Raw genomic sequence first — 21,552 nt, 5'->3', positions numbered from 1 at the left:
AAAAACAAACAAACAAAAAATCATTAAATATGTGACCAAAGATTTGAATAGGAGAGTTTCTCTGTCACCTTTACTCAAAATTCTCCAGTGTATCTCCATTTCTCCAAGAATGAAAGATTTGTCCTCAGAGGCCTTCCAATAGCCAAGAAGGCACATGTAATTTGGGTGACCCGTTGCTTTCTGACCTTGCATATTCCTCTCACCCTCTCAGTTTCAATCACACTGTCCTCCTAGCTGTTTTTCAAACACACCAGGCACATTCCCATAGGACATTTGCCCAGGAGATTCCTCTGCTTTGAGAGTTCTCTGCCTGTGGGTGGGGTTTACCTCTTTTCTGCAAGTTAGTGCTCAAATTAAAAATTACAATACCTATTAAAAATTGTACCTATTAAAAATAGCCGTCAATTAAAAATTGCCATACTAGTTTCAGCACTACTTAGCCCCTTCTTCCGGCTTTAGTTTTGTTCTATAAAATTTATCCCCTCCTGAAAGGGTGGGAAAAAATAAAATTAAATGAAATTTATCCACTCTTAACATAGTATACAATCTAATTATTATTATATTTATTCCTTATTTAATCTCTGAATGCTCTCTTTGTTCCCCACCACGAAGAATATATCCCCATAAGAGAAATAGTTAAGTAAAATTAGAAATGTATGGTTATTAATACTATAGACCACATTTTATATAGAACAATGATAAGTACACAAAATAATAATAAAAAGGAGAGTAATGTGCCTAAAGGATAGGAAATGCACAGAAATATTAACAGCGATTGTATAAGCGTTGGGACTCATTAGTATTTGCTGTAGTTCATTCGTTTTGTTTATATCATATATATTTTTATTCATTTTCAATGTTTAATAAAATGAAAATATGAGACTAATAGCTTTAAAAATATTAGCTTAATTTTGACCTTGGCAATTATACAAAAATATCAAAACAATGCCTTCCATGAATTCTAGGTAAAGATAGATACAAAAATTTTTGACAAAATGTGAAACCCATTCCTTGTTTTATGCTTTATACAAGTATGAGAATAAAAATATATTTGATAATATAAAATTATTATGGATAAATAATACTGATTGGTTAACATTACTATTATTTTCAGAAAGTATGCTTGAATACTTATTCAGCTTGAGAATGTTTTAAATTGGTGCTGTTTATTAAGACAGTATGATGCAAAATGTAAATGTCAAAATAACTATCTTTTCTATATAGCACTAAATTACAAAATAAAAAATATAGCAGAAAACAGATCTCATACACAATGGCAATCAAAAACACAAGGAAGTATTAATTTAACATGGACTAGAGTTTATATGAAGGAAGAGCATTCTATAAAAACAAAAATGAAAATTGAAGAAATACAGATAAATTCAATGCACCTGATGAAAGGACTTATTTTACAAACAGGTCATTTATTCTCAGACTATTTTATAAATAATACATTCAGAGTATAGTGGTTAAAACTATACATTTTACTATTTAAGACCATGGGCTCAAATTCTGTCTTGGTGATGTGTGAGTTTTGTAGCTGTGGGCATGAGTAGTATGGGAATATAATGGCATTTATCCCAAATTCTTGTGAAAAATAAATAAGGTAATGAATGCACAGTGTTTAGCAAAATATGTGGGCCAAAGTAGGCACTCGGTTTTCCAAATCTTATCTGCTTTTTGTTATTTTTGTAACTTGATAAAAATAAATCTATGTATTTCTTGGAAAATTAAACAGCAAGAAAAATTAAGATGCCATTGTTATTAAAATAAAGACTCCCAAAAGGGAATAAGCCATTTAAACTATTGTAAAACTAAATTAATAAAATCACAGTGATACTGGTATAAGAATTGGAAATATAAATAAAACCCAAGATATACATAAGAAACATACAATCACACACACACACACACGCGCACACACACACACACAGAGAGAATATATTATTCATGTATTCACTTGTTCAATAATTGTTGACATACTATGTTCCAGAAATTGTGTTTGGTGCTGAAGTTTCAAATACTTCAATGAAATTTACAAAATACTGAGAATGACAGATTAGAAAAATAATCAATTGTAATACCATTTGAGGTATGACAATCATAGTGATAATGGCAGGAATTCCATAACTTTTAAAGATCTGTAAAACAGAATTCTAATGCAAGGCATCAAAATTTCCTAACAAAAAAATGAGAGAGAAAATGGGGAGAAACTCACATTTTATGTTAGGGGTACACAAAGTGTCTCTTTGTTGCCAAATGTAAGACTGTAATTATCTCCTATCTAAAATTTGCCAAGTCATTGTCCTGGAAGATTGCCTACTGCTTCTGAGGACTGGAGGAATGAGCAAGAGGAAGGTGCCTGGTAAGACGTGAGACAGGCTAACAGAGAGGATAGGGTCATTTTTCTAATTTCTAGGTTCTGAGACAAGGAATCAATAATATGTCCTCAAGCCCTAAAATTGAGGACCATGGAGGAAAATGTGAACCATGGACTTGCTAGAAGGCACCATAGATTAAGAATACACAAAGGAGAGCACTGTTGATCAAGACTGTGAGCTGGAGCTCAGAAACATATGAGGCTTAATCATCTAAGGGATTCAAGGAACCTACAAAAACTAGGCGAGTTAGATGGTGAACACTCATTGAAATTAAAACACTTACAAGGGGTTAAATTCTCTTTAAAACACATTATGACAATCAAGGAGTGAATATCTTTTTTGTCAGCCAAATAAGGAACTATGTTTTCCTTTCTCTGGAGCATGTGTCTGAGACAAGATGAAGCTCCCAAACCTTGCACCTCCTGTGCAACTAGAACCAGAGGTGATCTGAATTGGGAATATTGGAGATGAGCTTAGAATCTGATATGAGGACAAAACTAGATGAATATTAACCACTGTTAAAATGAAAGTTGAACAAAAGCCTATGGAATATGGTTAAACTTCCATTAAATGGTTTATTCTTCTGCAGGAAAGGAGTGATCAACATAAATCGCAATAATTAGAAAAAATATACATTTTGTTTGTAGCCAAAATTGAGATTCTTCAATAAGCCAATTATATGTAGATAAAACAAAGTAAAATAAACCACAAAAAAAGTTGAGTCACTTGAGCTTTGATGAGACTTACAGTACTATGTTGAATGGGAGTGGTAAGTGTAGACCTTCTTGTCTTATTCCAACACTTAGGGAGAATTCTTTTGCAACTTTTGGGCATTCAGTGTAATGTTATTTTAAGATATCGTCCCGATGCCAAGTTTGTTGAGGATTTTTATAATGAAAGGATGTTGGATTTTTTTCAAATACTTTTTCTGTATCTATTGAGATTATCATAATTTTTTAATACTGTTTATGTGATGAATCACATTTATTGATCTGCATATGTTGAAACATCTTTGTATCCCAGGAATGAAGCCCAATTGGCTATGATGAATTATCTTTTTGATGTGCTGCTGGATTCAGTTTGCTAGTATTTTGTTGAGGATTTTTGTATCTGAGGATTTTTGTAATATTCATCAGCGATATTGCCTGTAGTTTTCTTTTTGTTGTTGCTGTGTCCTTGCCAGACTTTGGTATCAGGATGATATTGGTTTGTAGAATGAGTTACTTTCTTGGAATAGTTTCAGTAAGATCCATACCAGCTCTTCTTTGTATGTCTAGTAGAATTGGGCTGTGGATACATTTGATCTAGGGCTTTTTCATTGCTAAGTTTTTTATTACTGACTCAAATTTGTAACTCATTCAGGATTTCAGTTTCTTCCTGATTCAGTTTTGGGAGGTTGTCTCCAGGAATTTATCCACTTTCTCTAGGTTTTCTAGTTTGTGCATGTAGAGATGTTGGCAGTAGTCTCTGAGGGTCTTTTGTATATATCTGTGATATAATTTGTAATGTCACCTTTTTCATTTCTCATTGTGCTTGTTTGGATACTCTCTTTTTCCTTTGTCAATCAAGCTAGCTGTCTATCTCTCCTGTTCATTCTTTCAAAAAACCAACTTTTCATTTTTTTGATCCTTTGTATTTATTTTTGATCCCAATTTCATTTAGTTCTACTCTGAACTTAGTTATTTCTTGTCTTCTGCTAGCTTTGGATTTGGTTTGTTCTTGTTTTTATAGTTATGTGTGATGTTAATTTGTTAATTTGATATCTTTCTATCTTCTCGATGTAAGAATATAGTGCTTTAAACTTTCCTCCTAACAGCTTTTGCTGTATCCCAGAAGATCTGGTATGTTGTGCCTCTATTTTCTTTTGTTTCAAATATTATTTTGATGTCTACCTTAATTTTTTTTTTTTTTTTTTTTTTGCTTACCCAAAACTCATTCAGGTGCAACTTAGTTGTTGAGTTTCCATATATTCATAGTACTGAGCATCCTAATCAGAGAAATCAGGCAAAAGAATGAAAAGGCACTCAAATAGGAAAAGAGGATGTCCAGTGACCTGATTTCTGATTACAAACAATATGATTATATACCTGGACAATCATAAAGACTCTGTGAAAACAGTCTTAGACCTGATAAGCAACTTGAGTAAAGTGTTAGGATACAAAGTCAGCATGCAAAAATCAGCAGCATGTCTATGCACCAATAAAATTCAAGCTGATACTTAAATCAAGAACACAATCCCACTTAGAATAGCCAAAAGACATAAAAATATCAAGGAATGTGTCTAACTAGGGAGGTGAAAGATCTCTACAAGGAGAATTATAAAACACGTTGAGAGAAATTACAGAGGACACAAATTAAAAAAACACCCCATGCTCACAGACTGTAAGAATCAGTATTATTAAAATGTTCATAATGCCCAAAGCAATCTAGAGATGCAATAAAATCCCTATCAAATTACTAATGTAATTTTTCACAGAATTAGGAAAAACAATTCTAAAATTCACATGGAGCCAAAAAAGAGCTAAAATAGCTAAAACAATCCTAAACAAAATAACAAAGCTAGAACCATCACATTACATAATTTCAAACTGTACTAAATGGGTATAGTAACTAAAACAGCATGGTATAGGTACACAACAATGTAACAGAATAGAGAGCCCAGAAACAAAGCCACACACCTACAACAAAATGATCTTTCACAAAACTGATAAAAATAAACAATGAGGAAAGGACAACCTATTTAATAAATAAGGCTGGGAAAACTGGCTATCCGTATGCAGAAGAATGAAATTGGACCCCTATCTCTCATCATATACAAAAATTAACTCAGTATGTATTAAGATTTACCTGTAAGACCCCAAACTATAAACATCCTAGAAGAAAATCTAGGAAATACTCTTCTAGACATTGGCCTAGGCAAAGAATTTATGACTAAAGACTCAAAGGCAAATGTAACAAAAATAAAAACTGACTTAAACTGAAGAGCTTCTCCACAGCAAAGAAACTATCAACAGTGTAAACAGGCCACCTACAGAATGGGAGAAAATATTTGCACATTATGCATCTGACAAAGGACTAATATCCAGAATCTATTAGGAATCCAAATAAATCAGCAAGAAAATATGAATAACCCCATTAAAAAGTGGACAAAAGTTACGAATAGACACTTGTTTAAATTTTTTTGAGACAGAGTTTCACTCTTGTTTCCCAGGCTAGAGTTCAATGGTGCGATCTCGGCTCACTGCAACCTCGGCCTCCTGGGTTCAAGGGATTCTCATGCCTCAGCCTCTCAAATAGCTAAGACTACAGGCATGCACCACCACTCCGGCTAATTTTTGTATTTTTAGTAGAGACAGGGCTTCACCATGTTGACCTGGCTGGTCTCAAACTTCTGACCTCAGGTGATGCACCCACCTTGGCCTCCCAAGGTGCTGAGATTACAGGCGTGAGTTACCATGCCCAGCTGACACTTCTTAAAAGAAGATAAACAAGTGGCCAACTAACATATGAAAAAACGCTCAACCTCACTATCACAGAAATGCAAGTTAAAACCACAATGAGACACAATCTCACAAAAGCCAGAATGGCTATTATTAAAACGTAAAAACAAACAAACAAACAAAAACACATGCTAGTGAGACTACAGTGAAAAGAGAGTGCTTTTAAACTGCTGGTGGGAATGTAAATGTTCCACAGTGGGCGGGTCTATGCACACCTACCACAAAATCTGAGGAGAGGCCAAAAAAAGAGGCTGATAAATCCAGTTTCACCAAACGAAACATTTTATAGGGACTTGTGAACAGAAGCCATGTTTGTGTCTTGTGTCACAGGGAGACAAGATGGTGGATCCCCAGGCCATTATCTCCCAGACCCATTGCTCTTATACCATAGGGAAGGAGTAGTTCAGAAGAGATATGTAAGACAATTGAAGTGCAATAACAGCAAGGTCGTTTTACCTAAGGGCTTACGGTTAGTACCTGCTCTAACACAGGAACAAAAGATAAACTGAAATCTTAGGGGCCTTTCTGGATTAGGAGTTAATCAGAAGCCAACATGGCAGATTAGATGGAGTTACATTTGCCTCCACAATGAATGGGTTCGCCCACTGCGGAAAGTAGTTTGGAGACCGAAATACTACCTATTGGGGAATACATTCACTATTTGATTGATGGGCTAAACAGAAGCCTAAATCCTAAACACAACATATCCATGTAACACACCCAGTCTTGTACCCAGTGAATCTAAAATAGGAAAGTACGGGCCTGGCTCAGTGCCTCACGCCTGTAATCCCCAAACCTTGAGAGGCCGAGGTGGGCGGATCATTTGAGGTCAGGCATTTGAGACCAGCCTGGCAAATATGGTGAAACCCTGTCTCTACTGAAAATAGAAAAAATTAGCCAGGTGTGGTAGTACACGCCTGTAATCCCAGCTACTTGGGAGGCTGAGGCAGGAGAATGGCTTGAACCCGGGAGGCAGAGGTTACAGTGAGTCAGGATAGTGCCACTGCATGGGTGACAGAGTGAGACTTGTCTCAAAAAATTAAAAAAAAAAAAAAAAGGAAAATACAAACTAAAAGTTGATAAGTTGATGAGAAATATGAGAAATAAACTATGTGAGAATGAATACAAGTATTCTTCAGGTTAAACTTAATAGGCAATATCAGAAATAAATCATCTAGAGATGATTTACCTCACGATTTTTACCTGGTGACATTTTGCCTCCTAGGGGACTATTTGGCAATGGTTGGAGACCTTTTGGTTGTCACAAATGGAATGAGGGCTACTGGCATCTAGTGGGCAGAGACCAGGGATGCTGTTAAACACCTTACAATGCACAGAATAGCCCCCAACAATAAATTATCCAGCCCTAACTGTCAATAGTGCTGAGGTTAGAAACCTTAATTTAACTCCTGCCTATTGGCACTTAAGCATTGCCAGTTGTTTAGAGGAGTTGAAAGTACTTTATCTAACTGGAACAAATTTGCTGAGTCCGTCATAGGATATTCACTTTAAAAAGGCAAAGTGTATCACACAGCCAAGTACACATCTTGGTTAAAATCTGATTCCTAGCCTTTTACCCCATTTAATTAATGTGGATATAGAACATTAGAGGTCCTGTTGTGAGAAAACCTCCACTAGCCTAGCTGAGTTAGGTGCCTTTCAAGAGGCAACCGATTTTACTTTTGAGCCTCCTCTAACTTAATTTGCAATCTTGATAGTCACCTCCTGCCTTGGATAACTATTTCCAAATCTGTCAGAAATGGGCATTGACTTAGGAAGTATCCTTTTAGAGATGCGACATTTTCTCTTTGCTTCACCTAACCCCTCTTCCTACACACACCTTTTTGTATCTTCTCTTTCCATGAAAAATCCCCAGATTTCAACTTCCATCCTTTGTCATATTAAACAAAAAAAAAGAGGAAAATGTGGAACACCTGACGCTTTCCGAGACAAGAACATTTCTGCAGGAGCACAGAAATCAAAGGAAATGAGACATTCTATTATCTGCACAATCTGAAGTTTAATTAAAACAACTTTTCATTGCCCTATTAGAATCATGATGGGAAGGGAGGAATGAAGCACATTTCTTTATTTGCTGTCTTTATAGTGCCTAAGCTGCATGATATAACTTTTACTAACAGCTTCGAGAAAACTTGAATGCAAAGGTATTCATTGGCTTCTATGGTGAAAAACATGCTACTTAATGGAATTTACACAGCACTGTGTGTGTTTTAATGCAGATAGTGTTTAAGAGAGGAAAATGTTGTACGGAGTTTTATAATAGACATTGATGTACTCTGTAATAAAGTAAAATAATCATTTTTCAACCTATTAAGGACCACGAGTCACTAAGTAATACCTGTGTATTCAGTATGCATTTCTTCATAATGAGTTTACAAAACAATAAGCTCATTTTGTCCAATTATTGGTTCTCCACACTCCCAAAATATAGTTTTGTGTATAATATAAATACATACAACCATATATGCATATTAAATATATATAATCACATATTTGTGATACATGGTGTATGTGAATATATAATTTATGTGTGTGTATATTCTGTAAATTTGAAATGTTTAATATTTTTGCCCTCTCATTCTCTTATTCTCTCCTTGTGGTCAGAGGGGTACGAGGTACAGAATAACTACAGAAAGTTCTCTGTGAATACCTCCACCACAGCACAGATAATATTGCTATAAACATGATTCTGTGGAACAAAATTACACAAGTGGAGCAAGAAATGTTCATAGATTTGGGAGAATTATGCTCTAGTGTTCTAAAATAAGATTTAAAAAATAAATTTAAAAGATTCTCTTGGCTCCCTTTCATTTTGTTTTTGTTTTTTTATTGATTTTTAGTAGCTCTATTGAGGTATAATATATATAAAATAACCTGAACATATTTGAAATGTACAATTTAATGTTTAGACATATATCTGTACAAGTTAAAAACTTCACTATGATCAAGAAATGAAAAAATAAATTATCCATTAGGTTTTCTCAGGTCCCTGTGTAATTTCTCCCCACCGCACCCCCACCACTCCCTGCCTCCAAACTAGCCCATCTCTAGACAACAACAGATACATTTTTTTTTTAACTACAGATTACTTTGCATTTTCTCAAATTTTATATAAATAGAATATTTCATACATATCATGTACCCTTTTTTCTCCTCTGACTTCTTTCATTCAGTGTAATTATTTTATCTATGTGGTATGTTTTAGTGGGTTGTTCCTTTTTATTGCTGAGTAGTATTCCTTTCCATGGATGTAGCAATGAGTAACAAAAGTTCTAGAGTAGTCTTCTTTTCCTTATTCCTTATATAAGTGGGAAGCACTAAATATTTTACTATTTACTAGGATGTAAGAATCCTTGTGAGTTATGATTACTCATTAACTACTTAATTAGTAAATTAACCAGGAAGTAGAATTTTTGTATAGGCTATTTTTCAAGCTGAAGTAAGTCCATTCTGTTCCTAGTTTGCTACAAAGTTTTATTAGGAATGGGTGTTAGATTTGTAAAATGCCTTTCGAGTCTATGGAGATGATTCTATGTTTTCTTCCTTTCTTAGTATTTATATGGTTTGGATCTACCCCCATAATTCAATCACATCCCACCCAAATCTCATGTCAAATTACAATGCCCAATGGTGGAGTTAGGGCTTGGTGGGAGACAATTGGATTATGGGGGCAGATTTTTCCCCTCAATGCTGCCCTTGTGATGGTGAATGAATACTCACAAGATCTGGTTGTTTTAACATGTGGTACCTCCCCCTCTCTCTCTTCCTCCTGCTCCGGCCATATAAGATGTGCCCGCTGTCCCTTCACCAGAAGCCATCATGCTTCCTGTACAGCCTATGGAACTGTGAGCCAATTCAACTCTTTTCTTCATAAATAATCCAGTCTTAGATATGTATCGCAATACAAAAACAGCTAATACAAGTATGTTCATAGAAGGAATTACAATGATTGATTTGTGAATGCTAAATTAACCTTGTATTCCTAATATAAAATCCATCTGGCCTTGATGTTATTTTATGTATTGTTAGATGCAATTTGCTGAGATTGTGTTAAGAACCTTTCCACGTATATTCATAAGAGATGTTTTTCTTTTATGTCTACAGCGTTCTTTCTTTTTAACACTTTTGTCCGGTTTCAGTATCAAAGAAATGCTGGCATCATAGAATGAGTTGAAAAATATTGCCACCTCTTCAATTTTTTAGAAGAATGTTATACAATTAGTACAATCTCTAAAGGTTTGGCAGAAAATACTGGTGAAGCAATTTGAGCCTGGAGTTTTTTTTGTGGGGTAGTTTATCATTATTCTCCTAAGAGTCCTACACCTGTAGAAATGTATCCTATAAATGATTATTTTATACTGAATCCACTTTGAATGATTCCCTCCTTCCTCCATATTTGGGTTATGTGCTCTTTGTGTGCACAATTAGGATACTCTGCATTTACCTCTATTGTTGTAAAGTAGATATTTTTTTTACCCTAAAATGTGATCTCCTTACAACAACTTATCCATATTTTTCCCAGGAAATAAACAATGTTTCACATATAAAGTGGCTCCCCTATAAAACTGAGAAACATACTAGGAAAAAAATGCAACTGTGACATTATTATTTTTACTGGTGGTAGCTATGATGAAGTAGAAATACTACTGAACTTAGAAGTTTTGGTTCAGTACTAGCTGTGAAAACAAATTAAGACCACCCAAATGTGTAAAAGCAGAGGCTAACTAGCTTTCCATAATATTCATAAATATTCAGAGCTTTCTATAGCAAAGGAGTCAGCCGCAATCACTTGTGTTTGGCAGAGATTCAAAGGCAAGCATGGAAATGGGAAATTGTTGTAGTGAAAACAAAGGGAAGGCTTCAAGTGTGTCCTTATTGGATGTTCTGACATGGGAAAACTGGATTTGTGTTATCTAGAATTGTGGTTGGTTTGGGGAGAATAATCAGTTTTCCTTAGTTGGTCCTGAGGTGGAAATGGTCAAAATGGAAAAGCTCTAAGTTGTTGTCCAAGTCCTGACATTCTGGGCCAATAGCTTTAGAGGCTGTGGTTTCTGGGCTGGTTGCTGCAGAGGTTTTGGGACAGAGGTTCTACTGTTATGTATGGTCTGACCATTGTTCCTGGGTATGTTCACTCTTTCATAGCTCAGCTGCCTAGCATGTGTGTGGCCCTTATGAGCACTGAACTGTTACAGAGCTAATGAGGAACTTGAAGCTCAGGGAGAATAAGGCACAAACTTAAAGTTACATGTTTAATAAAGAGTTAATTTTAAGAGTGTTGGGTTTTGATCTAGAGCAATAGTTCTCAAAGTGCAGTTTTGGCGCCAGCAGCATGAGGTAACTTGGGAAGCTGTTAGAAATGCAAATTTTGGGCTCTGCCCAAGGCCTATTGACTCTGATATGCTGGGGGTGGGGTTCAGCAATTTGTGTCTAAATAAGCCTTCCAGGTGATTGGGATGCTTACACTTATTTGATGAGTATGAGAACTGCTGATCTAGAGCTAGGTTCATTACACTGTGAAACTTTCCAGCTAGGAAAAACGAATTCCCTAACCCTGAATATGCTCCTCTAGATGTCAATGGTATGATGGTTAGAGTAATTTGCTTAACAAGGATTAGAAATAATCACTGTGTTTTAAATGTGAGATGCTCAAGTTCTTGCAAGGGATTTGAATAAATTGAGCTTTATTAGGACTGATAAAATAAGGATACTTATATCCCTAAAGAACAGTTAAGTCTGAACATGCGATAAATCAAAGGAAATTCTAGGCTTGGAATCTGTAGATGCCATTAATTAGTAGATGAGGTGCTTGGCATTTAGATTGAGTTAGAATCTTAATTTGGGGGAAGTGACATTTGATACAGAATGCTGGCCCTTCAGAAACAAAGAAACCTTGCATGTCCCAACCACTCATTAAAAAAAAAAAAAAAAAAAAAGGAAAACAGTACAATTAGAGGGCATCAAGTCTTGCATTCTTTTAAAGATAGAACCCCATTTCACAGACTTCAGTTTCACAAAGACAGTGTATTAGATGCTTTACATAAAATTAGAGGTGATTTAGTCAGAAAATGGAAGCTGTTAATACGAGACAAAAAAAAATTTTAAATTGAAACATACATATCAAAATATAAGACTAAAATATATTAAAATGTTCTAATAATACAGCATTAGAATAGAAAAAATATTCTAATGTAGGTCCACTTAATAAGTATTGAGACTTTTGCTGAAATCAATCATATCTCATAACCAGGAAAACAGTAGTAAAGCAGTAGGACTGTGATATGGCTTTGTCTCATGTGCTTTACATATGATTGATATGTAAACACACACATATACATGTACATATAAATGTATATATACACATATGTATTAAAATGTGATATATATGTGTGTGTGTATATATATATTATGTTTGTGTGGTATTCCCCAAATTATTTCCCTACAAGGTGTTAGCAACATATCTGATAGTGGAAGCCTGCATGCCTTATTTTAAATGGGGAAAAATGTGTTTTCAACCTATCCAAAAGCCCAACAAATTATCCACGATATTATATACTTTACCCCCTTATTTAGCAATCCACAAAATATTTCTGCTTAATATTATATATTTGAATCATCATTACTAATTTAATCTATACTTTAAAATCCCTTTAATGAATATGTTTGCATAGTGTGTAATGATTATGTACAATATATAAAACAAATTGCATTTTTATTTTGGTATTCACTTCTCAGAATGCACAGACTTTGTGATTTACAGAAGTTTTTCTAAGGATTTGACCTTTCTACATTCTTGGATTCACTTACACTAACCATTTTATATTTTATATAATACTGTGGGGAAGATGATAGTGTCACCTTTGTCGACAACTTGACCTCAATACACAACCAAAGACATTATCCTAATCAGGGAGCAGCTGAGAAACTAGTGCAAAACCCTCTATATCCTTCCATCCAACTCATGCCCAACTCATACATTTTACTGGCTCACACAAGCATATTCCTTAGAGTAGGGTTTGGATTTTAGAATCAGATGTTGAATTTTGTGTAAAATATTTCTTCAAGTCTTTATATTCCAAACTTTAAATTCAAAGAACATGCATCCTTTCAGTTGGAGATGGACAGAAAAAAAGGGCACATAAATATATGTTGTATACACACATGGATATTTGTGTATATATCTCATGTATGTATATGTGCACCTCTATGTCCATATATATGTACATTTGAGGATATATCTATATATATACACAGTTGTTCATGGTTTCTATTTATAGATTACATAATGAGGTAGATAAATAGTAAATAAATATGTGATTGTACATTATCTTTACAAGGTCCCACCTTTAATATGCTAGACAAAAGAGCCAGTGAAAATAATTCCCTTTAAAAGATTATAGTTTAATTAGGAGAGAGAGCATATAAACAGACAAGGTATCTGACATAAATATTTAATTATCAAATAAAGAGATAAATATATTATACCAACACATTGAAAATAATATAAATCTTAACAACTAATAATGTACAGCAATAAATGTATTAACATTGTATTGTGGTGTTATAGCAACACCAGGAAGGGATCCCTTGCACAATAATTGAAGATGTTAGTGAAAGTTGCATGATGAAGGCAATGGGTGAACAAAAAGGAATGAGGCATATGGAGAAGATAAAGAAATCTCCAACAGAAAGAGCAGTAAATAGAAAAGACAGAGATAAGAGAAAGATGAACTGCAGAAAATGTAGGTAATTGGTAAATCAGGATTTCTAAAGCATAGACTACAAGACAGAGAGTGTCAAATGATGTATTGCTGAGGTAGAAAAAGGTCTGTTTATAGTGGATCTTATATCTATTTTAATATAATGAGTCTTATATCTATTTGATCATGCTCTGTTGGTGGCAAGAAATCTTTGGAGAGAAGAGCACCAGTTGAAAAGACAGTGTAGTGATTCCTGAGATGAGTTTCAAGGTTCAGAACTAAGGAAACGGAAGTAGGAGCATTGTGTAAGGAGAAAAGTTCAAAAAACACTTAGGAGGAAAGTCACTAGGACTTGACAAGTATTTATGTGTGTACGTGAGGGGAAGGGTTAATGGCTGACAAAAGGCCCCCAGATTTCTGGGGGAATATTGATAATATAAGAGAAGAAACCAGTTTGAGAGGGGAAGGATGAGTTGATTTCAAAACTATATCTAGTTTCAAATAAGAAACAGATGAGCCCTTCAAGACAATGTCTGGTGTCCAAAAGTACAGTTTGGAAATTTAATTATTTAGTAATGAGAGACAGAAAGCCTGAGGGGAAACACTAGTTGTTTCACTCTCTTGCAGGCTAACTATGGGCAAGTGGTTTAGTTTCTCGAAGCCTTATTTAGATTTTCCCCCATAAAATGAAGTACAATTTGTTGTCCTCTTATAAAGATAAAATGAGATCATTTCTATAAAAGTGTTATTTAAACTCTATGTTTTCCAAGAGTAAAGTCATGTTATCATCAGATTAAACAAGGCTCTGGCAGCTACATGCCAAATTAATACTTGTTGGTCCTGCTAATTTATCAATGGTTGTATATGTAACCTTTAAGATAGGCTAAAATAAGGCAAAAAAAAATGGCTTCAACATCAGATACGTTCCCTTAAACAGAAAAGGCAGATAACCACAAAGTCAAATATCTTTTAAGATCATGGAACTTAATTAGTAAGTCTACTTTGGGAATAGTAGAATATCCTAGTAGACCAATGTGTCTTCTACTGCATGAAAACCTAGGCCTACTATAAAAAAGTACTGGAAGAAAACTGGGACTAAGATATAAAAATTAAGATTCTGAAACAAAGGAAAGGCAGGAGTACTTATAGCAGATATTTAGAGACAGCAGATAAGTATGGCAGATACTCATAAAAATTTTTCCATATGGCAGATACTGACACTATGACTAAGATGTTCCTGGAAAATCAATTTACTATTATTAAAAAAAGAAGACTTTTGATTGTAAGCTATCCTTTTATTGTTCTCTGACAATGCCCAAAAAGAAAACATCTTAACGTTCATGAAAGTAAAGCCCATAAAGCACAAGAAGTTTCAGCATGTCCTTTGGGGAATGAGCAAGAAGCTCATTCCCTCCCCTCCCCTCCCCTCTGGTCCCCTTCTCTCTCCTCCCCTCCCCTCCCCTCCCTTTCCCTTCTCTTTCTCCATCAATAGTCACTGATGGAAGAGAAACCTCCATTCCAGGCCATGAATGATGGTAGGAAGAGTGAGAAGACTAGTGGCAACTGTGAATAGAGTAGGGAGCAGGAGCCACATTCTGAAGCTATTTAACAGCAAAAGAGAAAAATCACTAGACACTCTAGGTGAATAGTAACAGTGAAGAGTAGCTGCCAGAGCCTTGTTTAATCTGATGATAATATGGCTTTACTCTTGGAAAACATGGAGTTTAAAGTGAGGAGAATAAGGTATAGGAAAAGGCAATAAAGAGGGTTAGGTGTTCCAGTGACATTGTGAGAGAGAGACTGAGGGTAAAATTATAATCCACATGCTCGACTGCACTCCTTTCATTCTCAATAAAGTAGTTCTATTACATATATATTCACAATTGTTCACAAATTGACACATTCCAAATGAGTAAGAAGACCTTCTATTTATTTTGAAAGCACATGACACCAAAATTACCAGATGAGAATTCAGATCTTCTAGTTCTAATGAACCAAGAAAATTCAGAAATATCTCCTGATGAGGCAACTGAACTCTGTTATTACAAATATGAGTGGCTTACGCCTATAATCCTGGCACTTTGAGGGTCCAAAGTGGGAGGATTGCTTGAGCCCAGGAGTTCAAAATCAATCTGGGCAACATAGTGAGACCTCATCTCTACAAAAAAAATTTAAAAATAAGCCAGGCATGGTAGTAAATACATATGTACATTTAAGGACATATGTATATATACACAGGTGTTCATGGTTTCTATTTGTAAATTACATAAAGAGGTAGATAATAGTAAATAAATATGTGGTTGTACATTATCTCTACAAGGAACCACCTTTAATGTGCTAGACAAATGCGCTAGTCCCAGTTACGTGGGAGGTGGAGGCAGGAAGATCCTTTGAGCCTAAAAGGTTGAGGCTGCAGTGAGCTCTGATTGCACCAATGTACTCGAGCCTAGGCAACAGAGCCAAATCCCGTCTCAGAAATAACTAACTAACTAACTAACTAAATAAATAAATAAATAGAAACAATGAGTGTATTAATCATTTGGTTTCCAACTCTCTTAGGAATTAACATGCTATGGAAGAACAAACATTTGTTCAGTATATAATATCTGCAATATGGGCACTAGTAATGATGTAGGGGTAAAAATATAAGTATTTTTTCTCACTACATATTTTTCCTACCCCTCCTCTTACCATACTTCAAGCCAAACGTCAAATGGGAAAGCTACTTGTTGGCAATGGGATCTTTGCATTCAAATGTGTCTAGTTTATCTTGGTTTCCACAGACTTGCCCAGTGTGGGAAAAGAGATCTTTATTTCCAGATAAAGAGAAATGCTAGTTCAAAGAAAGAAAAAAACCAAGTCGAAAGGAAATGACAATAAATGATACAATGGAAGAACACTATTTTGAACTGAACTTGCAAATTAATATTCAAAAGCATGAATCATGTTCTATGTAGAAGGAAGATAAAAGGAATATGTAATTGTTTTGATAAATTCAAATGCTTTAATAAAATTAAATACTTTTTAATAAAATAAATTTATGTTACAATAAAGACATATAGTTCCTTCAAATAATAAGAATAAAAACATCTTAAATTAACTATCAGAATGATACTTAATGGTAAATCACTAGGATATTAATTAAATACAATAAAAGAATAGAAAGAATACTACAATCACCACTGTAATTGAAGTGAGTTGGCTATTGCAAAGGCAACAATAGCATAATTGATCAGAATGGAGGAGTTCAAATCATTTTCTGCAGTGGATAAAATTTTTGACTAAGAGTAATATCTGTAAAACAATGGCAGAAATCAGAAAATTTTCAATAATATATTTTATTATTTTAAATTGATAATTTTAGACCATTATTTTGAAAATATCTGGTGTATAATGGAAATGGGCAAAAATTAAAAAATGAGAAATAATTTCACAAAATCTGCACGATGTTAGAAATACACCACATTAGTCAGCATAAATATTACAAAAGTAAATGGAGAGATAATGCTCTTGCACAGGAAGACAATATACTAACAGTGGCATTTTTTTCAAAATAATTTATATATTTAACAAAATTAAAAAACATTTTGTTTTACATTGTTTTTAAATTAAGTTCATATGGACTTATGTATATGGAAAATTTTTTTTTTTTTTTTTTTTTTTTTTTGAGACGGAGTCTGGCTCTGTGGCCCAGGCTGGAGTGCAGTGGCCGGACCTCAGCTCACTGCAAGCTCCGCCTCCCGGGTTTACGCCATTCTCCTGCCTCAGCCTCCCGAGTAGCTGGGACAACAGGCGCCGGCCACCTCGCCCGGCTAGTTTTTTTGTATTTTTTAGTAGAGACGGGGTTTCACCGTATTAGCCAGGATAGTCTCGATCTCCTGACCTCGTGATCCGCCCGTCTCGGCCTCCCAAAGTGCTGGGATTACAGGCTTGAGCCACCGTGCCCGGCCGGAAAAATATTTTTAACTTAAAAAGAGAGAAGGAGAGATTGGCCTGTTACAGAAACATGATATAAAGTGACAAAAACTTAAATTATGTTGTAGTAGCAGAGAAATAGGCACTTAACGGTATATGTAAGAAAACACCAACTTGTAAAAAATAAATTATATAATAAAGGTGGTAGTCAAATTAATAATTAAAAATATTATTTTGTAAATGATACATGGAAATGGGACTAAGTTTTTGTTAAAAATAAAAGTAGGTGCCTAAATCATACTATAATTAAAAATTAATTATGGATTCATTTTATTTTTATTTTTTGAAATTTAATAATGTATCAAAACTATAGAAGATTATTTATACAACTCTGATCTTTAGAATCATATCAAATAACTTTGTTTTTAAATTCTGTATAAAATACATTAATAATATTAGAAAAATTATAAAGCAAGCATATTTATTTGAAACTATTTAAAACATGTATATAAAATACTTGCATATATATGTATATATGTATGATACATGTACATACACATTATATATATGCATGTATATATGTATTTATGTATATAAAAACATATACCAAGCATATCTGTAAACCACTCAACTCACCAGTTGCCAGAAGTATGATTATTTACCTTAAGATTAGCAAAGATCAAATTTCACATTGCATGCTTCTATCAAAATATCTCAGGTAACCCAAAAATATATACACCTACCATGTACCCACAAAAATTTTTGAAGCTTTTAAAAAATTAATAATTTTAAAGAAATATAATGAAAGATGTAAAGGAAAGAGACCCCTAAAGAAAATAAAAATTGGTATTTTTTTCTGGATGTCCATTAATGCTAACTACCAAGAGATTTAAAAGAGGTAAGATTTGAAATCTTGATGTGACTTTAAAAAATTTAAGGAAAATAATTTGACAAATGCATTGTGAAATTACAATAGTTAAAAAAAAAAAAAAAAACAGGAAATAACTGAAAGGGCTGGTATAGTAGATTGGTGCAATGATTGATGGATTATGGGCCAGGTGCAGTGGCTCATGTCTAATCCCAGCACTTTGGGAAGCCTAGGCAGGAGGACTGCCTGAGCCCAGGTGTCTGAGACCAGCCTGGGCAACATAATGAGATCCTGTCTCTACAATAAATAAATAAATGAGAATTATGGATTATGGTTTACCAACACAAATAAATACCCTTGAATCTTTTATAAAATTAATGACCTAGAGGAATATATAAAACTAATAGTAAAGAAAACCCATTTGGTTCTGTGGCAAATGTATACGCAGCCTTAGAAAGACTCCTCTTCTGTGAAGTGTGCAGTGAGTAGGTAGGTACTGGTAAGATAATTTAAGAAGTCATGATAATTTAAAGAGGGAATATAGCAAACAATAACACATATTTTTGAAACATTTTGTTTACATTTTAAAAAATGTATGAATATTCATTTTGTCAATATTTTTATTTATTGCCAAGATTTTGTTACTAAGTATCATCTCTCCTCAATTGGAGTTTCTGTTTTCTTTCTCCTCTAAACAATGTAAAGGTCAGAATGCTAGGAGACAACAAGTGACTCTGATTGAGAAAGCTGAGCAAAGTTTTAAAAGGCTGCAGATGATATTACTATTCCCGTTGAGCAGCAGTCACCCTTCCTGTAAGAGAATTACACCTCCACCATCCTCTCACCTATACACACCCTCCAACCACACCCCAGAGTTCTATCCCTCAAGAGGCCTTCTTTTGGGAGAAGAACATGTCCCTGCCCCTTTGGCAGGGTACACTACACCCTGACACACTCATGACATGGGACAGGAGAAGTCAGAGCTGAATGAAAGCTTTTTTTTTTTGAGACGGAGTCTCACCGTGTTGCCCAGGCTGGAGTGCAGTGGCGCGATTTCCGCTCACTGCAAGTTCCTCCTCCTGGGTTGACGTCATTCTCCCGCCTCAGACTCCCGAATACCTGGGACTACAGGCGCCCCCCGCCACCGCGCCTGGCTAATTTTTTTTTTTTTTTTTTTTTTTTTTTTTTTTTTTTTTTTTTTAGTAGAGACGGGGTTTCACCGTGTTAGACAGGATGGTCTCTATAACCTGACCTCCTGATCCGCCCGCCTCGGCCTCCCAAAGTGTGAATGAAAGCTTTAAGAGCACTGCTTGTTTCTGGCAGCTGAGGTTCTTCCTCTCCGCCTCAGAAGTGGCATATTCCACATAGGGGCTGCCTCTTCAGTCTAGACCCATCCTCTTCAAGAAGAGAAGATGGGTGGAGCAGAGCTGCCACCGACCTCCAGTGATTTCCACACAATGTAAGTGAAAAACTATTGTTAAAAGACACTAAAGTGTGGGGGTAGTTTTTATCTCAGCATAACCCAGTGGAAGCTAATTAATGCAGGTCTAGTTACCAAGGTGTGGGCAGAGGAGAGGGAAACCACACTGAGGAGCGTACTGCCCAGACCGTAGTGGACGCCAGGGCTCAGAACCGGAGCTGTGGGGACTGGGCTGCCAGAGCAGTGTTTGAGGGGTGCAGCCAGTTGTCTTCCCGTCACCTCCCCAGCAGCTTCACACGTAGGAACCTCAGTAATGAATGAAGAGTTTTGCTTTTACTGACTGGTTGTTTTACATTATGTAATGGGGTCTGTGAATTAATGCAGAGTTCGTACTGCCTTTTTTTTTTTTTTTTTTTTTTTTAATCTTTGAATAAACCTATTTCAAGATGGTGTCAGAAGGACAGCAGAGCACTCAAGTGGGAGGGACGGGTAAACTAAAACTTTATTACTTTAAGCAAATAGCAATAGAAAATCAGCCTTTTAACAAGAGAAGACTAAATGTAACCAAAGCTCAATAAAATGTAACCAGAAGCTCATAAGACCACAGGAAGCCGGGTCAGCGGAGTCGGAAGGGAGACGCCCGGGAGCCTGCAGTGTAAGCAAGGCCAGGCGCAGTGGCTCACGCCTATAATCCCAGCACTTCTGGAGGCCCTCGGGGGCGGGTCACCTAAGGTCTGGAGTTCGAAACCAGCCTGGTCAACATAGTCAAAACCAGTCTCTTCGAAAAATACAAAAATTAGCCAGGTGTGGTGGCGCACGCCTATAATCCCAGCTGCTTGGAAAGCTGAGACTGGAGAATTGCTGGAACCCGGAGGCGAGACTGCAGTGAGCCCAGATTGCACCACTGCCCTCCAGCCTGGGTGCCAGAGTGAGACTCCCTCTCAAAAAAAAAAAAAAAAGTTTAAGCAAATATCACAGCAAAAGCAGCCTTAAGTAGGTATAAAAGAACTAACAATAGAAGACAACATGTAACCAAGGCTCACCAGACCGCAGGAAGAATCATCACTGGAAGAATCATCACTGGAGTCGGAAGGCGGACGCCCGGGGTCCTGCAGTTGGAGTTGGGGCGGCCCCCAGCACACGACCACAGCAGCGTTCAGCTCTTCTTTCGTGTAAGCTCCTTCTATTAAATCCAGTTATTACTTTGGGCACCCTCTGTTGTTTGCTCAGGAGGGCCCTTCCGAGCAAGCAACTTTGAAACAATCGCTCCGGGAGCTGTGTTCCTGGAGCACCGTTCCGAAACGTGCTCCGGGACTTGAACAATCGTTCCGGGAGCCGTGTCCCAGGACGTGTTGCAGGACTTGAGTTAATTTCTAGGCTTTTAGCCAAATCTTACACAAGTCGTTTACCTTTTCACCTCAGGTGGCCCTGCCTCTTACAGATGGAGGCATATTTTAAAATGGCGTTAGTGTGGCCAATTTTTCTCTTCCTACAAAACCTTAGAGAAAAACCTGAAACTAGCTTACCCTCAGAATATATAAAGAAAATTTAGGGTTTGTATTTTTATATTAGCATCATTCCTGTATTCATTTGGTGTTCCAGCCCTTCTATTATTTATATTTTTTTTCTTTTAAAAAATTATTATATACAAGCACGCATTGTTTAAGGTAGATATAAGCTTTGTAATGGACTTAAAGTGTGTTTTATAACAAGCGATGTATATGAACATATAAACACATCAAAAATAAAG

At 35.6% G+C, this 21,552-nt stretch overlaps 1 long non-coding RNA gene across 1 annotated transcript in view; it reads right to left on the bottom strand.

The window, feature by feature from the left end:
- The window catches only part of LOC144340898 (uncharacterized), a 445,262-nt gene extending 424,169 nt beyond the window's left edge, over positions 1-21,093 (bottom strand). Inside the window, exon 1 of the long non-coding RNA XR_013417442.1 lies at positions 20,846-21,093. This is a non-coding gene — a long non-coding RNA (uncharacterized LOC144340898). The remainder of the gene's footprint in view (positions 1-20,845) is intronic.
- Positions 21,094-21,552: the final 459 nt, after the last annotated feature.

This window comes from Macaca mulatta, chromosome 5 (genome assembly GCF_049350105.2).
Source record: "Macaca mulatta isolate MMU2019108-1 chromosome 5, T2T-MMU8v2.0, whole genome shotgun sequence".
Lineage (NCBI taxonomy): Eukaryota > Metazoa > Chordata > Mammalia > Primates > Cercopithecidae > Macaca > Macaca mulatta.
Note: the sequence above shows the minus strand (reverse complement) of the source record. Positions and strands in the feature narration are given on the sequence as shown.